Below are 8,590 nucleotides of genomic sequence, written 5' to 3' on the forward strand. Positions count from 1 at the left end.
ACACATGATTGGTAAATAAATAGAAAGACTACAGGTCTAAATATTTTATTCAAACAATTGATCTATCAATGTTTAAAGCTATCAAAACCAGACTTGGTTTGTAGCCAATTCAATAGACGAGTTGGATATTTAAATAAAACTATTTTATTATAGGTTAATCATCATTCATTCACAAAGGTTTTCAAACGAGATCAACACATCATTTAGAATAGACAATCACGGGTGAATACGTTAAACCTTTTATAATCCGCCATTAAGATAAACGGTTTGTTTATCTTAACAAATCAGTCAAATATTTATATGAGATTACGTGATCTCTAACATATAAAGATTTATGGGGTTACGTGATCCCTAGTAAATTACAATCTATAATAAAAGCAACTTAGACCGAGTATACATTTCCTTGGATCCAAACATATATGTTTAGTCTATCAATCAAGGATATGTGGTCACAGAAAAGCAATCATAACAATGTTCTCCAATGGGCATCGGTTCCCTGAGAACCGTAATTGTGTGTATATGGAAAGTGGTACAAATCCCAGAAATAAGAGACGTTTCCGCTGAGCTTGTTCAAAAATCTATCTTATCAAATAAAGATTTATTAAATATTTTTAGAGTCAACGATTCACCAGCACATCACTGGCATATCCCCCCCCCCCCCCCAATTTCAGGAAACAGATTTAGCACAGGTAGAAAGGAAATTAGAGTCACTCATGGAGTTAGATGTTCGCTATATGGAGATGACTCAATATCTAATTATTAAAATATTGCAAACATGATCAAACAAGGTTTGTAAATCAAACACTTGGGAATTTATTATCCAAGAAGTTTTCAAAACATATTAATATTTTATTATAACCAAAGTCTTACACTAAATAATCCACAACTCTGATATATATTTACAAAACATGTACCAACTATTGGTCTCACTTCTAGGCCCTAAGTCGGGGAAAGAGTTACATTAGGCTCCTTGATGTAATCGAGCCTTACCCTTACATTCTTTGAACATGTCTCCTGGACATAATCATTCATCAATTCTCTTAGTTGGAGAAAGTTACATCTAACACCTATATAGGTCGTTTTCACTCTTTTTATGGGAACAAGTCATCGTCTTGAGAAGAGTTTATAATCCCAGAAGAAGGTGGTGTTTGAAAAGGAGAGTCTTGAACCAATGGTCTAACCTATGGTCCATCCGTTCTAGGTTAGCTACAACCGATTTCGTCTTCCAACAAACGACTAGAAACAAGTTTATGAGTGTTTGGAGAAAGATCCTTGCTTGGAGGAGTATCCCTTTCAACAATAAGAAGAAAATACTTAGGAGAAAGCAGGAACAAAATTAGGAGGATTGAGGGGTAGCCCGGGTTACCCCTCAACTTTGTCGGCAAAATGCAGATATTTAAGGTTTTTAGCATTCTTAGAAAATCAGAGTTTATACTTGTTTAGTAGTTTATTAACACCACCTGGAAGTGTTATAGTGGTTATCAAACATCACTAGTGACGAATCTTGGGCTAATTCATAAGGGTGACAGAAGTCACTAAGGGAAACCAAGCTCAATACCTACAAAAAATTTCAAACGAAATCATGCAAATTTATCCTGTGAATCGAAAAACGGGGGGTGATCAGGGCAACCTTTGCCCCCTAAATTTAAAGTTACGCCCCTGAGCATCACTATAAATCACTCGGACTATACATGTGCAAGTTTGAAACCTACTTCCAACATTTTTACTAGTACCAAAAAATCTTTTCTATGTAACACCTGATCTTGTCTTCTAGATTCGCCACTGGGAAAAAGATAGCAGAAACTATCAAAAGATTGTTCTAAGTAGCGCCAGCATCACAGTGGGTGCCACTTGTTGCCACAACAAGATATCAAGAATATGGTATAGCAAGGGCATGAGGATATCCTCACTTCATAGCTTCCTAGACCTGTTAAGAACAACACCATTAGTCTCATAGGAGGAGGAGCGACGATTAGCCTCCAGCATAAGAGTAAGATACTACTTTGAGAGGTAATAGGTAAAAGAGATGAATAAGTATAGTAGCACCCACCGTAGTGAATGAATGTTATCAAGTGAAGGGGAATTCCTTTTATAGGCAAAATATGAGCTTCAGTGGACTCATTGGGCTTCTATAAGATGTAAAGGGTCATCTCTTTACCTTAACTTGTGCACGTGAATTATCTCTTTTTGGTGAAAGATGTAATCCTGGTTGAAATAGATGGGCGTTGAAAGTCTCTAAAGTTACTTTTAGCAGGCTTTTACTTCATAATTAACTTTTCTGAGTGAATTAGTGTAGTAAGTATAATATGCCATCAAGCTTATAAGCTTAAAAGTCGTGTTGATGAGGGCCTTCTAGCTTCCGTGCTTAAAAGCTAATTAATGCTGGTAACTTGTGTTGTGTTTGTTTACATACTAGTTTTTATCCCCTGTATTACGAGGGATATGTTTCTTTTTCGTGTCTAATATTATATTTTTTTGGATTCTAATTTTATTTATTGTAAGAGAGTTAATAATATAATTAATTTTGATGATGAAAGAGTTTCAAAAATAAATGAGATGCTATAATCCATTTAAAAGCTAGGTTTGGTGAGACTCATGACCCGTTTACTTTTTTTTACTATAAATTTGTTTCGTAATATAAATAATATTTTTTTCTTAAAAAAATTGGATATTAATTTTTAGTATATTCATATTTTATAGGATTTTCATATCAAATATTTTGTGAGATAAATTTTAATATAATTAGATGTTAAAACCCATTTAAGGTTATCTGGGTTTGGTGAGACCATGCCCGTGAATTCGGGTCAAATGCATGAGAAGTCTTTATTTACAAATAAAATAATCTAGTGGCTTGAGAGAATGTAAGAAACAACCAGAGAGCATTTAAATGTTTCGTTTTATATACATTTAAGATTAAAAATCTCAGTTGTATTGTTTTTCTTTTCTTTTCCTTTTTTTCTTTCTTTTTTCCTTTGTTTTCCGTTGCAACATGTATTGCAATTTATTTATATCCTATATGTTATTTTACATTATTCGTTTATAATATTTACATATATTTTTTATTTTAATTTTATTTATTCTAAAAAAGTTAATAATATACTTAGGATTTGATGATAAAAGGGTTTTAGAAATAAATGAGATGTTATACCCGGTTTAAGAGTTATCTAGGTTTAATGAGACCTATGACCCACTTATTATTTGTTTTACTATAAAAATTGTTTCTTAATTATAAATAATATATTTTTAAAAAATGAATATTAATTTTTAGTATATCCATATTTTATAGGATTTTCATATCAAGTATTTGATAAGATAAATTTTTAATATAATGAGATATTATAACCCGTTTAAGGGCTATCTGGGCTTGGTGAGACCCATACCCATGAATTCGGGTCAAATGTATGAGAAATCTTCATTTAAAAATAAAGCATTCTGGTCGCTTGAGAGAATTTAGAGAGCTTTCATTTATATATATTTAAGACTAGTAGGTTGCCCGCGCGATGCGGCGGCAGAGATTCACAACGCGGCTATTCTGCCACTTTTCCTATACAAGAAAGCGAGCTGGAAATTTTAAAGTGCAAGCTTGGCTCAACTTTGAAAACAAGTGAAATTTTAAGCTTAAGCATAAGTTCATGTTCAAGCAAATACACATTATATAATGAGTTTAACTGAACACAAAATAAAACAGAATACATAACAAGTTCAAATCAAGTTTAAACTAACACATGCCATATAAAACGGTTACAAAATAAGTCCATTAGAATCAACCAACTCAACAATGAATGATATCACTCTATTAGTGGAAAAAAAACACTTGTTAGTACAAGATAGGCATGTATGTGAAGTTTAAGATTGCTAGAAGCAAGCTTTCTAACCGAGTCGAGCCGATTCCGCTCAGCTTCAAACCAAGCAACATTGTTAAAAATTTCTAAATATTCAAAAAAAAATAAATAAATAAATAACTCCACCTTGTTATTGAAATTCCAATGACCTCCACGAGTAAGCAAATCTCCTTCATTCCCAAACTTGTAACTATAGTGAATACAATGAATATTAAAAAACACTGAAATTAGATTAACAAAACAAATCTAAATCGGGTCAAGGTAAATCTTGGACTTGAACATGTCAACTTGAACGTGTAAGAAAAAAGAACAAATGTAGAAGAGCTATAAATATACAACAACATAAAAACTAAAACTTTTAACAAGACAACATAAAAGCAATGTGTTTAAAATTAGGGTTTTAGTATTAGGCATAGCCAGCCAGACTTGCTGCTAATATTTTGAATCTGGTGGTTAAACCCTAACTTCACTTTTGATTGGTTTTGTTTTCCCAAATCTGTGCTTCATATTTCAGTTATCAATTTGGTTGTGTTTAATAATAATAATAATGGGTTCAAGCGGGGGGCAATCATTGAAGCGGCGTGATTCCACTCTGACCAGAGAGTCCGATATCATGACTATTACTCCCCTAGGCGCCGGAAGTGAGGTTGGAAGATCTTGTGTTTTTATGACATTCAAAGGCAAAACCATCATGGTATGGCATATATAATTCATATCTGCTTCTACTTTGTCATTTTTAACATATTCTTATTCTCAAATAAATAGTTTGATTGTGGAATTCATCCCGGCTTTTCTGGTATGGCTGCTTTACCTTACTTTGATGAAATCGACCCGTCTACCATCGATGTGCTTCTCATTACTCAGTAAGACTTGCTTATAGCTTTTAACTTCCACAAGTTGCATACTTTTAACTTTGTTTTCTGCAGTTTTCACTTGGATCATGCTGCCTCTCTTCCTTACTTTCTCGAAAAGGTCCTTGTTGTCTCGCTTTTTAGATGTTATGTTTTCCATATCAGCTAAGTAAACTGTTTTCATTTCCAGACTACTTTTAAGGGACGGGTCTTCATGACGCACGCAACAAAGGCTATTTACAAGCTGCTTCTATCAGATTTTGTCAAAGTCAGCAAGGTTTCTGTTGAAGACGTGCTATTTGATGAACAGGACATCCTACGTTCCATGGATAAAATTGAGGTATCTTCCAATCACAGTTTCTCTATGTTTACCCAATGCTTTAAGAAAACATGCTAATATTTTAATAATTGGAGATTCTTGGTGCTTGTTACTTACTCAAAAATATATCGATGATGAACACAAATTTGAACAACCTAATAAGAAACAAGTTAGTGAAGTGGCAAACAATTTATATGCATGCTCACTTTATAAGTGAAAGGTTAATACCCATCACAGTTTTAGTTTACATGTTGTATTTGAATGTTTACCATTTCTTTATTTGATTATATTTAATATACATATACTATATTATATTATAGCCCGACACCATCGGACCCAGCACATGTCGCGCACCGGGTTTGCCTTTTTTATATTTAAATACATGTAACAGGTACAAATACAATTTGCATATTTTTTTATCATATCAAATTTACTAGATTATATGTTGTTATTACATGTGCATAATAAGAAATTTTAATATTTTTCTGATTTTAATCTGTATAATAGTGTCTTCTCTATTGTATATTATTTACATGATTATATATGATAGGGATTTTTACATATAACCCTCCTTAAGCCCTTTAGTTACATATTTCCTCTTCTAACATACAATTTCCCTTTTACCCTTTTCATTTACAATACCTTAGTAAAAAACCAAACCTCAGCCTCTCCATTCCCAGAACGGCGATCGATTGCACGTCCAAATGAACAGCCCTAGACGACCTCCATCCTTCGATTCTTCCAGTTTTGCGGTTGATTCCTTTTCGTCTGGTATGTCGATTCATATTGCGTCTGCACGGTCTTTATTTATTATGTTATTACATTATCAATCCATATTGTGTCTATGTTGATGAGTTGATCCATATTGCGTCAATGCGTCTGCACTATCTTATTTTTTTTATGATCTATTATTATTATTATTATTATTATTTTTTACATTATTAATTCATATTGGTCTGCACATTATAGTTGCTAAAATTTGTAGGCTATGTTCAAAAGATGCAAAATTCTATATTGCTTACACAAAGTATACCATATTTCTAATTCTGCAGTATTCCCTGTCTTTCTTTTAGAGATTTTATGGTTGTCGCATAATGTTTACAGTTTTACCTAATTCACCAATTGAATTTATTAGTATTCGATGTGTTTGTCTTAACAAGGACTCGGTTTGGATTGAAATTGATAAGATATGTAATTGATGTTTTTAGGAGGGGATATATATATAAATAGCCCTTTAATTAGTTCATTAAGGCAAAACAGTAATTTAATTAGTATGTTTAATGAATTGGATAAATATGTAATATATATGGTTTAGGAATGGGAAATATGTAATTAATTTTAAGAGTTGGGTAAATATGTAATAAAGCTCTTTAGGACGGGGATATTTGTAATGAGCTATATGATGATAGATATCATATTCTAATCTGTTATGTCGTTCTTTTTTTTTCCAATCTGCATAGCGGTTTTTTCTTTTATTGATTATATTCAAGTAACATTATTTTATATTTATATATCAAATTTATGTAATAGTGAATTAATATATTCTTTCTTTTTTAATTAGTTAATTTTATGAAAATGTTTTGGCGATTCAGAGATTATTTAAGTATATATTAATTTATTAGGTAATATTATGAAAATCTGAGCTAACTTGTAAGATTATTTCATTTAATTTGATGTCCACGTTATGCAGGTTATTGACTTCCATCAAACCCTAGAAGTCAACGGCATCCGTTTCTGGTGTTACACTGCCGGTCACGTGCTCGGTGCAGCCATGTTCATGGTGGACATAGCCGGTGTGCGTGTACTCTACACAGGCGATTACTCACGCGAAGAAGACCGCCATCTTCGAGCCGCCGAGTTACCTCAGTTTTCACCAGATGTATGCATAATCGAGGCAACTTACGGTGTCCAACTTCACCAACCGAGACACATTCGTGAAAAACGGTTCACAGATGTCATTCACTCAACCGTGGCCCAAGGTGGTCGTGTGTTAATTCCCGCTTTTGCCCTCGGTCGAGCTCAAGAATTACTCTTAATTCTTGACGAGTACTGGTCAAACCACCCCGAGTTACACAACGTACCGATATACTATGCGTCTCCTCTTGCGAAACGTTGCATGGCGGTTTATCAACGTACATAAACGCCATGAATGAACGGATTCGTAACCAGTTTGCAAACTCAAACCCGTTTGATTTCAAGCATATTTCACCGTTAAAAAGTATTGATGAGTTTAGCGATGTGGGACCCCTCGGTTGTAATGGCTAGTCCGGGTAGTCTTCAAAGCGGGTTATCTCGACAGTTGTTTGACAAATGGTGTGCCGAGAAGAAAAACGCGTGTCTCATACCCGGTTATGTTGTCGAAGGCACTTTAGCAAAAACTATAATTAATGAGCCGAAAGAAGTGACTCTCATGAACGGGTTAACTGCACCACTTAACATGCAGGTTCACTACATATCATTCTCAGCTCATGCTGACTCAGCGCAAACGACTACTTTTCTAGAAGAACTTATGCCACCAAATATTATTCTTGTTCACGGTGAAGCAAACGAAATGGGTCGGCTTAAACAAAAACTCGTAACACATTTCACTGATCGTAACACGAAACTCTACACCCCAAAAAACTGTCAGTCGGTTGAACTGCCATTTAATGTAGAGAAAATGGCGAAAACTATCGGGAAATTAGCCGAACGGACCCCAGATAACGGGGAGAATGTGAGTGGGTTGTTAGTGAGAAAAGGATTTTCGTATCAGATAATCGCTCCCGACGATCTCCACGTTTTTTCTCAGCTTTCGACCGCTAACGTCATACAAAGGATAACGATCCCGTATTCGGGTGCTTTTGGTGTGATAAAGCATAGACTGAAGCAGATTTATGAAAGTGTTGAATCGGTTTCGGATGAGGAAACAGGGGTGTTGACTTTGCGGGTGCATGGACTGGTTACGGTGAGGCAAGATTCAGAGAATCATCTGTCGTTGCAGTGGACAGCTGACCCGATAAGTGATATGGTATCGGATTCGGTGGTAGCTTTGGTGTTGAATGCGAGCCGGGAAATGCCTAAAGTGGTTGAAGAAGTGATTAAAGATGAAGGGGTCGAAGAGTTGAAGAAAAGTGAGAAGATAATTCATGCTTTGTTGTTGAATTTGTTTGGGAATGTCAAGTATGGGGAAGATGGAAGGTTGGTTATAACGGTTGATGATAATGTCGCGTATCTTGATAAACAAACGGGTGAAGTCGAGGGTGAAAACGAGGGTTTGAAGGAACGGGTGAAGGTTGCGTTTAGGAGGATTCAGACCGCGGTTAAGCCTATTCCAGTGTCAGGTGTTTGATTGTTATTTTGTTGGTTTGTAGCTAGTTATTTTTGGTTGTTTGGATTATGAATTAGAGATTGTTTTTTTGTTTAATTTACAAATCGCGTGTTTTTCTGTGGCTATAATATAGACTATAGTTCATCAATGTGGTTGAAACAAAGGAGAAATTGGATGATGCTTGATGAAACATATATTTGGCAACTGTGAACATGGTTTTGGTTGTGCCTGAGAATGTATTCAAATTCAAACTGAAGGAAGATTAGGATCG

General features: G+C 34.6%; 1 pseudogene across 1 annotated transcript; it reads left to right on the top strand.

The window, feature by feature from the left end:
• The first annotated feature begins 4,389 nt into the window (after positions 1-4,389).
• Positions 4,390-8,364, top strand: LOC143589544 (cleavage and polyadenylation specificity factor subunit 3-I-like; annotated as a pseudogene). Its single transcript, XR_013145302.1, has 5 exons — positions 4,390-4,536; positions 4,608-4,705; positions 4,769-4,814; positions 4,884-5,033; positions 6,703-8,364. The product of XR_013145302.1 is annotated as a cleavage and polyadenylation specificity factor subunit 3-I-like (transcript).
• The last annotated feature ends 226 nt before the right edge of the window (positions 8,365-8,590 follow it).

The sequence above is a fragment of the Bidens hawaiensis genome, unplaced genomic scaffold (genome assembly GCF_021521415.1).
Source record: "Bidens hawaiensis isolate Kalapana, Puna unplaced genomic scaffold, B.hawaiensis_p1.1 tig00037613_1, whole genome shotgun sequence".
Taxonomy (NCBI): domain Eukaryota; kingdom Viridiplantae; phylum Streptophyta; class Magnoliopsida; order Asterales; family Asteraceae; genus Bidens; species Bidens hawaiensis.